This window comes from Ursus americanus, chromosome 10 (genome assembly GCF_024610735.1).
Source record: "Ursus americanus isolate L20-20 chromosome 10, mUrsAme1.1.p, whole genome shotgun sequence".
Lineage (NCBI taxonomy): Eukaryota > Metazoa > Chordata > Mammalia > Carnivora > Ursidae > Ursus > Ursus americanus.
In genome coordinates this window covers 41,769,722-41,783,567 of record NC_142136.1, presented here as the reverse complement: position 1 = coordinate 41,783,567, position 13,846 = coordinate 41,769,722, and the positions used below count along the sequence as shown (strand labels likewise).

The window sequence follows — 13,846 nt, the reverse complement described above, 5'->3', positions numbered from 1 at the left end:
TGAAATGACAAGGGCCAAAGATATTTTTTTATCTTAAGGTGAAATAAAAATAGTTTATTTCAGCAAAATTGTTTACCTACATGTTTTTCTTCTTTTTTTGCCTTTCTTTTTTTTTTTTACTTTCATGTGTGTTTTCATGTATAAAGCCACATCCGGTTCACACATTAGATAGTTATTCCTCACTTAAAATGAAGATATTTACAGCAATAATAAATAGAGCTGTGATTTTTATAACAGCTCAATTTATTTTAAAAAAATATTTTAATCAGCAACATAATAAGATATATTGGTCAGTTTGAAGCAAAGTGACCTATTTATGGAATGATGCTTATTGTTTCCATAGAGAAGCCTACCATCTCCATAACTTCACATTTTGTTTTGTTCCGTTTTGTTTTAAAGATTTTATATATTTATTTGACAGAGAGAAAGACAGCCATCGAGAGAGGGAACACAAGCAGGGGGAGTGGGAGAGGAAGAAGCAGGCTCCCAGCGGAGGAGCCTGATGTGGGGCTCGATCCCAGGACTCTGGGATCAAGCCCTGAGCCGAAGGCAGACACTTAACGACTGAGCCACCCAGGCACCCCACATTTTTTTGTAAGTGGAAGTTAGGATTTATGGAATAAAGAAAGCAAATGTCACCAAGTTAAGACCTAATTGGCTGGCTTCCAGAGGTCAATAGGGTACCATTTCCTTGATGATTTTACCACAGTCAAGAAAGTACATCTAAGACTAGCAGTCTCAAAATGTAATTTCATTAGGATTCATGGAATGCATCCATCTCTCCAGAGTCATCTTAATTTAATTGCACTCACAAACCTGATCCATAAAATGAGAATTGCTTTTTTGGCAATATAGTCATTCTAGCTGTAATCCAATATATGCATCCCTTAAATATCTGCAAAGCATTAACAAAAACAATAGTTTAGACTATTGGAACTAGCTTGAGCTGCCAGAGCAGACAATTCAGCTTGGGTGGAGATTGTCATATGAATGTTTAAAATGAACAACAACAAAAATAGAGCGGAAATGCTTACATCACTGTAGTTACTACATTGCTGGTAGACATTGAGACAGCACCGATGGAAGAGGAATTATTTTCCTGTGGGATTGTCATTAGGCAGGAGAGAGTTGTAGTTCAGACCCTCAGAGACTGATAGGGCTGACTGTGCTTTACTCAAGAGCTGATACCTGTTCTTAATTGTCTTAAAAGCAGTTGAAAAACTCCCACTGCCAATGCCACAGCCAAGCTTTGGTTTGTGTTTTGTTTTGTTTCCCCCTACTCTCAATAATTTGGCTTCTTTTGTATAGGAAAAATACCAACATATGAACTAACATAACTGTGTATTATACTGATATGTTTCTCCATTTACAAACCATATGTATATATTGTGTTACATGCATGTTTTATGCAAGAAGGAACTGAATAAAAATAAATACGACCTCAAGCTAGCAGGGATTTTTCTCATTGATAGGGCCAGCTCCATTTTGTATCATTTAGAAAAAAAAATGAAGTGAAGTGATGCTCGGTGTATTGTAATAAGGAGAGGCATATGTAAAATTCATTGTTTCATAGCATCAAGCCAAAATAATGCTTTGTTCTCTACAGTAGACATTTCTTGGCAATGGGGTGTTAGCACACAATTTCATTGATTAAAACTTCATTCTGAAGTTTTGTATCAGCACTATTAAGTTTTCCTGTGACACCTTTTTCTGTGATTTCAGGGCTCAAGATCACCAGATTATGTCGATTCTTTGTTTCTTATTATATCTTAATACTGCCACCCAAGTTATTATCAAGATCTACTTACCTGGACATATTTTAATTATTTAGATTTCAGCTTTTATACATGTGTTGACTGAAATTTAAATACTAGGTCAAGGTTTCTCACCATTGACATTTTGGGCAATTATTCCTTGATAGGGACTGTCCCATGCATTATAAGATGTTTAGCTACTTCACTGGCTTCTACCTACTAGATTCAGATAATGCATATAAGTTTCCAGTAATACCTCCTTTCCACTTGTACAGTGAAAATTGTGTCCAGATATTGCCAAAATTTCTTGAGGGTTAAAAGCCCCACAACTTAGTAAGAAGATCGGTAGGAGAAGAAAGGGATATAGAAAGGGGGGTAATCAGAAGGGGGAATGAAGCATGAGAGACTATGGACTCTGAGAAACTAACTGAGGGCTTCAGAGGGGAGGTGGATGGGGGAACGGGATAGGCTGGTGATGGGTAGTAAGGAGGGCATGTATTGCATGGTGCACTGGGTGTTATATGCAACTAACGAATCATCGAACCTTACATCAGAAACCAGGGATGTACTGTATGGTGACTAACATTATATAATAAAAAATATTATTATAAAAAAATAAAAAATAAACAATAGAATAAGGTGGGAAAAAAATAAAATAAAAGCCCCCCAACTTGAGACAGTGTCCTAAATGGCGATATTAATAGTGAAAGAGTGCATTAGGGAGTTGACTTTTAACGCCTACTTTCCTCCCATATCTACCCTACAGCATCCAGGAATGGAAAGACTAGAGAACAGAACCTTTACCTCCCTTCAGAGTCACATCATTTAAAGAAAGGAAGAAACTTGAAAACTAATGGATGTAAGTATGGGTTAGTGATTTTTTTAAATTCCTTTGGCTGCATCCCTAGAATGTCAGTTACTGCTTCTCTGTTCAAGGTTTAGTTACAGCTGTGTATATGTTCATAGGCTTTCTGTTCCTCTTTTAGAATATATTTTGTTAGTGCATACCTACAATAACACCATCAAAGAAAATTTATCTTACAAGATTTAAAAAATAGATATTGTGGGGTACAAATCAGACATTCACAAAGATCAGCTTTTACCAAATATTGTTATCCAATGTATTATTTTCTGCTAGATGTAATATAACTCTCACAAAAAGATAAAATAGTTATATTGAATGCTATCTCATCTTGAAGAAACTAAATACATATTAAAATAATGTTATGTATTTCCATAAAGAATACTGTTCAACAGGGCTTAAATTAGTATTTTTCAATGTCATTTAAAGTATAACATTTCTATAGATAATCTTTATCATTCAAAGCTGATAAGAAATGTGTTTTTTTTAAATGTTCCCTATTTCCAACAGAATATTTTGCTCTATTTTGTGTAAGAGTAGACAACGTTCATAATTTGAAGCAAAACAGACGTGAAGGTAAAACTTTGTAGAATCTAGTTCATTGACAAGGTAAGTCTTTTTACATTTTAACTAGTTTACAAGATTTCTTTGTTTCACTGTGTTTCATTTGTGATACATAAATATCTGGCTGTCAATATAGGGGTTATGAGTTATTGGCTTGTTTTCTTTTGCTATAGTTTTGTTTTTGTTTTTTAAATCTTTCTCGGCCTCAAATTATTTATCTTTGGAGTGACTATAAAAAGAAGCTTCTTTGGGGCACCTGGGTGGCTCAATCAGTTAAGCCTCCGCCTTCAGCTCAGGTCACGATCCCAGGGTTCTGGGATCCAGCCCCAGGTCAGACTCCCTACCCAGCAAGGAGCCTGCCTCTCTCTCTCCCTCTGCCTACCGCTCCGCCTGCTTGTGCTCGCTGTCTCTCTCTCTCTCTCTCTCTCAAGTAAATAAATAAATAAAGTCTTTAAAAAGAACTTGTTACATGCATGTATGAATGACTCAAAAATTTACCTAATTCAGAGTGGGTATTTGGCCTTCTCTATCATGGCGTAGAGAAAAATAATGAATTTTATGATCAAATAGACCAGTCAATGCAATGTCTGCTGATTGTGTGTGTGTAAGAATCACTTATTCATTTTAATATTAGTCACTTCATCCTTCGAAACAGGTATATAATGATCCTCCAAATGTGTTGTAAGGAAATAGTTCAGATTGTACATATAAGCCTGCTAATATACTTTCTCACCCTTTCCCCATTTCTTTTCATTCCACAAATGTATGTTGAGTGCCTGATATAGGCCAGGTATCGGTTAGAACACTTGGGTAAATCAGAGAAAAAAGAGCCAGAAACTCTCTCCCTGTGGATCTTACATAATTCTCCATGGTAGCAGCTGACTCTGATAAAGGGACTGAAACCAGAGAGTACACATTTATGTGAAGAGTGAGCCTAGCAGCCAGAGTTGGATGTATGGAAAGGAAGCTATCTATCATGGTAGGCTGAGTACCCTTCATATTTTCTGTAGGAATAACAAAAAATAAATTGCTTAACCTCCTTGAATGCTGTTCTTTGTTTTTTACTTCTAAAATTAGAATAACAATATATATTCTGGAGATTGTTCTGATACCTCCAGTAATCGATTTATGGTATTCAGCACAGAACCAGGCATTGAATGAAATACCAGTTTCCCTTAAAATCACCTGTAGGCTTTTACAACACAGATTCCTGGGCTCCGCTTCCAGCATTTCTGATTCAGTGAGTCCCGGATGGGAACTGAAAATTTGCATTTCTGACAAGTTTCCGGGTGAGCTAATGATGGTGGTACCCACTTTGAGAACTATTGCCTGGACAAGCACTTTCGCAGGACAGTTTGTGTCATCCACACATATCAGATTCAAATATAGAACTAGTACTCTCGTATGTTAAAAGAACAAACAAATAAATGTGCTTCTTAAAGTATCTTCTACTTAATTGTCATTTTGATGTATTAGTTATGCCCTGTGTCTGGGGATCTTCTTAGTGGTAAAATTAACACACTACTTTATTTACATATTTCAGACAGGCCTACACCATTCTAATTCTAGTTGTCTCTCTGTTTAGGACAAATATAAAATCTGAAACAAAATGTAATAAATAAAATCATATAAAATTAGGAATTTTATGGTTATGCTTTACTTTTGTACTTTAAATTATATTTAGCGTTTTATTACTTCTTATAATTTTCTTTTAAAATCTGTTTCCTTTGCTGTCTTCACTGGCAGAAGAGTATTTGATAGTTTAATTATAATTTTTATTTGAAGCTTTAATGAACTTAACATACTTTACATTTAAGACTGGACTACAGGAAAACCGACTACCTAATTACAAATGAAGAACATTTCCTTTTTCTTTTTGGTTTTGCTAAATGAGGAAGGAGACAGCAATATTTTGTCCTGGGACAGCTCCCAGTGAATTACTATGTCCATAACCCTTTGGTTAGGACTAATCCAATTCTGCTTCAAATCTTTAAAGTTGTCTGATAATCTAAAGGAAAATCCCATTAATATGTGTTATCTGCAATTTCTGTAATATGATTAAACTATGTAGGATGCCAATTATTTTCTGTTATTACATCTTTTAATTCACTTACATACATTTTAAAACTCAGATCATATTCAAGTAGATACATACACACAATCTTGTTAGAGTTTGGATTCAATTTTAGCCCCATGATTTTGAAAATGTATTTGATCCCACTTCAGAGCAGATAAATAATTTCTATCTTTCATAGAAAATTAGTTTTCCATTGTTGCTCCAATATTGCTTTTGTGCATATAAATTTGCAAGAAAAATAATTATCATCAAGTGTGATTTAGAGGTCCATAGCCAGAAGATCACTAGCACTTCTGGAGTATCTGTGAGAAATAAAACCAATACTACATTCTTTTATTTAGCTCTGTGTGACTGTAAAGGGAAGTAAAATTACAGATTTCTCCTACTTAAAAGAAGAAAAATTTTGTAATCAAATCAAAGTAACTCCTAGGGAAGAAAAAACATTGGATGAATCACAAGTGTTTCATTACTTCTTTATTGTTGAATTCTGGACAGAGCCTCTTTTCTAGGTGTTAAATTCAAGTTTCATGTAGTGGTAAACTACCTTGTTGATTCATATAATTAATGTATGCCACCCATATCCAATGTCTATTTTACCATAAGCACTCTCCCCTTCTCATGAAAGAATAAAAAAATGTACCTGTTTAATGTAACATTTCAATAATAGACATTCAATCCATGTGTTCATAAAAGAGAATAAAAATAAAGCTAGCAAAATGTTCTCTTCTAAATTAAATGCAAAGCCCTAAATATATATTTTAAGTACCAATTTTGTCTTTTCTGACACATTTCTGACATCTGCCTTTACTTAGTCAAGAGATTTGCTTTTATTCTGAAAACAAAAAAATAAATACAGTGACAACAACGAAAATAAAAACAGGCCCAAGCATAAACCGAGAGCCTAAAAGAGTACTAAATTTTAAGAGAGTTATATGTGAAGCTACTGGGGTAAGAATAATTAAAATCTTGGCTGAGAATTAGGGTCTTTAAAGGATGTTGTATAAGGCATACCTTTGCGTCTCTGCGTCACAAAACCAAGAACATACTTTCCTTCCAAAGTCCTCGTACTTTCCATTAGCATCTTTCTCTTAATTTTTGAGTGGTCCTCAGAAGGTTCATTAGGCTGGTCAATTCTAGAATACTAACCCAATGTTGACTACTCCTTTGAAACAAAATGTAAGCTATGCTTTTCACATTTTGTAATCTATTTGCTGCCTTTTCAGGAATCATGATTTTTTTAAAAAAATGGTTCTAATGTCAATGATTTAGTCTTTCTTGGCAATGCAAATTTGGGGTCATATAATAATTTTAAATATTCATGAAGATATGACACATGATGTGTTTGACATTAGAATAGAATATAAACTTGGGGGGAAATAAGCATTATAAACTCAAAGTTTTTCAAGAATTTAAGCAGTTAGAATCTTAAAATAACTATATTGTATTTTCATTTGTCCTCAAATTTCATGAGAAAAATACAGCAGGCATCTAAAAATGACAGCAACTTCACAAAAAAAATTCCAGGGTTTTATATAAAGTTGGTAGAGACCTAATTTAACTCTTGCACCTACATCTTGAGTTCCATATAGTCATTGATTTTCCCCACAACTTGCCTTCATAGTTTATTGCCTTCATTTATTCACTCGATTTTTTCTGCAATAGCTAAACCCTGTCATTTCTACCTATTGAAATCCTATTTATCTGTCAAGCTTCAGCTAACATGTCACCTGCAAAGAAGCATTTTGCAATCTGCATCTCCCAGCAGTCAGCAGGGATTGCTCCATTCTCAGAACTCCTACAGGATTTTTATGCCACTCATACAGTGGGTTACCATGCATTCTAGTCATTTGCAACCCATAAAGATTGTATGCTTCTTGAGGATAGATATGACTCATTTTTAGCCCCCAGAGTACATTGCGAAGTTTCTGGTAATCTGTAAATACTCAGAAAAGAAGTATAGGGAAGAATGTGAGGTGTTTCATGTCTCTCACACAATTCAAGAAAGAATAAATTTCACACACTTATTAAACATATATTAAGAGGCAAGGATATTTTGTAATTTCTCTGTATGTATAGAATTGCTTAATATTCTTTGTGATAGATTGATTTCGCTGATGGCTCTAATTCTTCGCCCAGCCCTGCATCCTAAACCTTCTGTATCACTCGGTTGACTCTGCAGTTTCTGCCGTCGAGAGGATGATTGGGTGACTTGTCTCCACTCCACATGTCTCTCATTTCTCATCAGATATTCAGGGATGCCTTAGCCTAGGAAGCCTAGAAATCTTGATAGCCTGCTGATCCACTCCAACATACAAGGAGTACATCCAAGATCAACAAAACCATCTGACAGCCATTCTAGGTATGTTGGCAGTAAATACTTCTGAACATTTACAGCTTTTTTCTCTGATACTTCTCTAAAAGCACTTGGAATCAACCACAGGTGTGTGCTTGTTGTGTGTGAAAGTGTTATGCCATGTGGTTTTGGGTACAGGCATCTTCACATCATCTCTGTGTTAAGGAATCACTTAAACAACTTTAAGACCATGCTAGTGGACCAATTTAAGTTTTCCAGAACGGTAACCCAGAAGCAAATGGGTTCATGAGACTGCTGAGCCTGAGGGAAGCAGAACAAGAAGTAATGACATAAGACTAAATGAACTGATTATGGGTTTTGTTTGAATTAATTGCTGTTTTAATATTATATTTTTTGAATATAAAAGGAAGCCTTTTCTCTTTTTCCTTAACCTCTCTATAAATTATAACAATTTCATAGATAGGAACGAAACATTTTATGTTTTCCTCCGTGACTGATCCCTGCAGGATTTGGGAACTCGTTAAGCATTCTTACATGGCGATATGCTTGTTTTCATGGGTTCAGTATGCATCTGTCCTCCTTATTACTAGAACTTGATTAGAAATATCAGATATGTATCCAAAGCCATACCTGGAATGTCATATTTGAGAATGATGTTCATTTAATACAACTAAACACTTTTAAGGAAGTAAGCTTGACTTCATGGAGTCAATGCTTACAAAGCCCTTTTGGGAACACTGACCTGATATCTGACTTAAATGCTGCTCATGGATTTATGTATTCTAAGTTTTACAGCTAAGGAAATCACTTACTGATAAACCCAGGAATCTTAAGATATTTTGAGGACCTCAAGAAGAGAGGAATTCATCTATATTTATAGGTAATACAGGTGAAATGTCATGGTGGGCAGTTGGCTTGGCTTCCTAGCCTCAGGAGGCTTTTACAAGTCCTATCTGAGATTTCTTATGAAAACTTCCAGCATAAAAAACTGAAGAAGCCAATGTGGTAAGTTACCATTCTCGCTACACCTATGTAAATAATCAGGCCAAATGTGATGAGACAAGTTTTATGATCAAGAATGGAATTTCTTTGAAGTTATTTTTTTTTAAATAAAAATGTGGGGTAATAGGGCATTCTGGGTGACTCATTTGGTTAAGCATCTGACTCTTGGTTTCAGCTCCAGTTGTGATGTCAGGGTCATGAAATCAAGCCCCGTGTTGGGCTCTATGCTCAGTGCGGAGTCTACTTGAGATTCTCTCTCCCCTTCCCTCTGCCCCTCCTGCTCATGCCCTAAATAAACAAAAAAACAAACCAATCTTTTTGAAAACATGGGGTATTGAGGAAGATTTTGATATTGTTCTATAAATTAGACTGGTCCTGTTACCTTGTCCAAATTATTAGTCCCTTTCCAAACTTTCAGTTCTTCCAGTTTCCTTAAAATGGAACTACATCCCTCTAAATTGATGTTTGCCGGGAATGGCCAGCAATCCCTGTACCAGGGGATGAAAGATTACTCCAAACTTTGCCGTGAAAGAGAGGAGAAGGCAAGGGGGTCAGTGCTCAGAGGCGAAGACCCTTTGCTCTTCTTTGCTCCCACTTTTATTGGTCCTTCAGGATAATCACAAATCCTTATCACTGTTCCTCAAGCACATGATGTTGACAAGGGGTTTTACTGAAACTGGGAGGATCTGTTTTCGGAAGATACGATATGCTAATTTGGCCGTGTGCTATTAAACAGAGCCTAAGGGACAATGCCTACGTCTCTTAGATCACAGGGTGACTGTTTGGGCTAGGAAAGTTTCGGGAAGGCAGCTCCCCACGGCTTTCCAACGGCAGAATGGTCACGTAGGCCTCAGCATTCCAAGGCCTATGCCCTTCTCCGAAACTTTCCCTGCCCTCTGTGGCCTCTGTGTTACATTTTAGCAAGCCAGGTATTATGGCTGATTTCATGCTCTACATTAACCCCAACAGATGTTTCCAATTTTTCCTGATTGACATCACCAAGAACTAAAATCCAACTGGGACTGGAGGTTGCCTTACAGGTGGCCTTTTCTGCAAGGATTTGAGGAAGCCCTGGAAGCTAAAGCCCAACTATTTGAGATCAGCTTTGAAGGACCCATCACCAGCAGACCAGGTAGGGGCCAGATTTCTTCCTGGATAAGCTTTTATTTAGGCCACTGTGGAAATCCTGCAAAATGCTATAGTAATGTATGTCCCTATCAAGAGATAAGTAATACATTTCTGATATTAATGGAATGATATAAAAAGATATGCTTTCAATATATTTCTGTAATGGCATTTTTAGGAGTTTTGTTCATTTCTCAACAGGTATTTCAGAAAACATGGGTATGTGTCCATCAGTCATGTGGCCACAATAAGTGACTAACTACATAATTTTAAATACAGATTACTATCAAAATAGATTTTCATGATCTTCAAATAATACAAGCATTTTGCTATTACACATAATTCAGTACAACTTAAGAACAAGAAAGTCTTCATTTTTGTCTATGTGGTATTAATGCACTAGTTCTGGGAATACCTGGTCAGCTTAGTCTATCGTAAAGCTATGGATGCAATTTCTTTCTTTCTTTTTTTTTTTTTTTCTTAAGTGGAAGAACAAATTTCCAGCAAAATAATTTAGCAAAAAACAGAGTATCAGCTAACAGGTTAAGCTCTAAAGAGTGGAGAAACTAAATTTAAGTCCTGTCTTTGTCACTTGCTTGCTTTATAAAGTTAAACAAATTATCCTAATTCTCATTTATTCATCAGTAAAATTGGAATGCTTATGATTAATTTGGAAAGTTAGTATAGAGATACATTGCACTAATGAAGTGTTTCCCAAGTTTCTATTGTGTGCTTTTTTTAAAAAAATATTTTATTTATTTATTGAGAGAGAGAGAGAGAGAGAGAGGGTGCATAAGCAGGGGGAAGGGGCAGGGGGTGAACCAGACTCCCTGCTGAGCAGGGAGCCTGACATGGGGCTCAATCCTGGGACCCCAAGCTCATGACCTGAGCCAAAGGCAGATGATTAACCACCTGAGCCACCCAGGTGCCCCCCAAGTTTCTATTGGTACATGCCACTCTAACAAACTGTGTCTTTTCTTCATGACATCCTCAATAATTATTCTTTAATATTAAAAAAATTACTTATATGATTAAATGAATATAATTACAAATACATTTTATATTAAAATAATTAAGGAAAATCCATCACTATTGCTATAAATGCAAGCAAACATAAAAATTCATAAATGCAATGATATATAAAAATTATATTTCGACTCTTTTTCCTAATGAAGGCCCTAGTCAAGGGACTTATACTTTATAAAACAACAATAACAAAAGGAATTTAGCAGGTTTTACAATTTGCCATTGAAAACTAAATCAAAAGATGTGCAAACTTATGGGAAATGGAATAACTTTTTAGTATGCAATCCTTATTAAAACATATAAATGGAAACACTTCCCAACTTGATCCATGAGACTAGCAAAATTATAAACATTACAAAGGACAAGAAGAGAGGGGTGCCTGGGTGGCTCAGTCGGTTAAATGTCCAACTCGATTTCAGCTCAGGTCATGATCTGACTCAGGGTCATGAGGTCTAGCCCAATGTTGGGCTACATGCTGGGTGTGGAGCCTGCTTGGGATTCTCTTTCCCTCTCCCTCTGCCCCTCCCCTATGCTCACACACTCTCTCTCTCTCTCTCTAAAAAAAAAAAAAGGAAAGAAAAGAAAACAAAGAGAAAGAAAAAAGAAATAAAAGGACAAGAAGAGAAATAACCAGCCAATATCTTTCATGAACATGTATATAAAAACTTCCAACAAAATATTGGAAAGTTGAATCCTTTCCAGAAGTGATAATACATTTTGAAAAAGTGGGATGTATTCTAGAAATTCGAGATTTGTTTACTGTTTGAAAACCAATTAATGTAACTTAATAATAGATTAAACATAATAGATTAAAGGACAAAGACCTTATGATCTTCTTAAATGTTCAGAGAAATACTCAATATAATACGACACCAAATGTTAATGATACAAATTAAACTCTCAGAAAACTAGGGAGAGAAGGTAACTTACTCAACCTAGCAAAGAGCACTGTGAAAATACAACAGCTACTGTTTTGTTAAATGATGAAATAATGAACTTTCCCCTAAAACCAGAAGCAAATATTAGAACTTAGACATGAATTTAGGAAGATCCCAGGACACAAGGACAATCTACCAAAAAAAAAAAAAATTGTGTTTCCGTATTTTAGCAGGAAACAATTAGAAAATAGATTTTATTTTTTTTAATATTTTATTCATTTGACAGAGAGAGAGACAGCCAGCAAGAGAGGCAACACAGGCAGGAGGCATAGGAGAGGAAGAAGCAGGCTCCCAGAGGAGGAGCCTGATGTGGGGCTCGATCCCAGGATTCCAGGATCATGCCCTGAGCCAAAGGCAGATGCTCAACCACTGAGCCACCCAGGCGCCCCAGAAAATAGATTTTAAATATGCTATTTAGGGACTTCTGCTTCTGACCAGACTGATATAAAATATATATCCTCCCATGTAGGATAATAAAACAGACAATATATGTGAACCAACATCTTTCAAGACACTAAACATGAAACAACGAAGGACAATGATCTCTGATAGAAAACAAATAATGTGAGTCCTTCTATTGCCAGAACTTACTACCTCATGAGCATTTCCAAGCTGTGGAACAGGGATGGTTAATTCAGATGAAGTCCGTCGAGCTTCCTGAGCTGAGAAGAGTGCCTGAATGTTCAAGGACAGTGAAGTGATAGGAGTTCAGTGAACAACATACCAGAGAGACTTGCATGGAGAAGGAGTTCTGGAAACATACAAACGGTCCTTTCCAAATATTCAGCAGAAGAATGTCTAGAACACATAGGGAAGGCCCTAATGATCTGATGCATGGAAAGAATATACTCAGTATTCACATAAGAGTGAAAATAGTGCCTGTTCCCACCAACCATTCTGCAAACCTTGAATCACTGAGCCTCACAAAAGCGTTCAGAAGAGTTTTGCCTCAGAAGTGGAGAATAATGGCTATAGACTCAACACTGCTATTGTAATGCCTAGCAAATTTTAAAAACAAGCCAGAAAGGATCAAACTGTTTGAGAATGATTTAATGACATCTTGGTACAAAGCTTAATATATTTAAAAGAATTCAAAAATATCCATCACCCAACAAGATAAAATTTTCAGTCCTCTGTCATTCAAACAAAAACATATTTAAAAAATCATTTCAGGGTTAGAAATCCCATTTCTTAAATGTCTACATTTTATTTTCTTCTCTACAGTGAAAAACTGCATTTACATCCCTTAAATGTTGAAATTTTTTTTTTCTCCTTGCCCTTTCTAACATTCAATCATACTCAAACTGGTGCATTACACTATCATGGTTAAAACATGCTCTAAAAATACAGTTAGCAAGATCCAGTACAGAACAGATATGCCATTTGGTGGGGTGCTCTGTCTATTTGTGGCTAATGTGCCTTCCCTAAGTGTACTACCTCCTATTTCTCTGTAACCAATACAAATCTATATAAAATATTAATTCCCACAGGTTGAATTTTAGGAAAATAGAACCATAAAACCTATTACATTCCCAGGGCATGTTGACTAGGATTAAAAAAAAAAAAAAAAGCCCTGATGCAGAAACAGTGACAGAAAATAACAACAAAGAACTTTTCTTATTTTAATGTCACGGGAAATGAAGCATTTATTTTTACCACCTGTCAAATGAGAACTCGTTTTTTTTAGAGAAATACCAGACATTGTAAAACGAGACACTAAAGAAAAAAAATGTCCACATCAATAAAGATATTTATATAGCCCTAGAAATTTAGAGCCTTGGTGCATGAAAACAGTATTTACAAATATGTGAGGTACATAACAGTTTGGGGTGAGGCTTGAACTAACCTATGTGTCACAAAACATTAATTACCAGTCAGTCATACTGGTGTTATATTAGTTGTGTTACTGTTAAACAAAACAAAAATATTAGAAAATAGCTTATATAGTTTGCCATCTGTTTAGACTTTTTTGACCCTACTTCATATAATTTGCACATGACAGTAAAAGTATGTGGCTGCTTATCTTTCAATTGCTGTATATATATTATCCATCTTGCCTTGCCTTGCTGGTTGGGCCTGGAGAATAAGCCACATGGGCCACGTCATCTGGGCTCCATTGCCTTCTGGCTTCCTGTTTTATTTAGACTATGGAAATTATTGACAGGAGTTCAGAGGATGGGAAGG

General features: G+C 35.8%; 2 long non-coding RNA genes across 6 annotated transcripts in view; both read left to right on the top strand.

Annotated features, from left to right (window-relative positions):
• The window catches only part of LOC123801085 (uncharacterized), a 424,009-nt gene extending 418,463 nt beyond the window's left edge, over positions 1-5,546 (top strand). For both annotated transcript variants that reach the window (XR_015725929.1, XR_015725930.1), the window contains exons 12-13: positions 2,521-2,613; positions 3,127-5,546. This is a non-coding gene — a long non-coding RNA (uncharacterized LOC123801085). The remainder of the gene's footprint in view (positions 1-2,520; positions 2,614-3,126) is intronic.
• The window catches only part of LOC148109352 (uncharacterized), a 172,066-nt gene continuing 163,766 nt past the window's right edge, over positions 5,547-13,846 (top strand). For 3 of the 4 annotated variants that reach the window (XR_015725931.1, XR_015725933.1, XR_015725934.1), the window contains exon 1: positions 5,547-9,705. This is a non-coding gene — a long non-coding RNA (uncharacterized LOC148109352). The remainder of the gene's footprint in view (positions 9,706-13,846) is intronic. The other variant, XR_015725932.1, reaches the window with a different exon arrangement.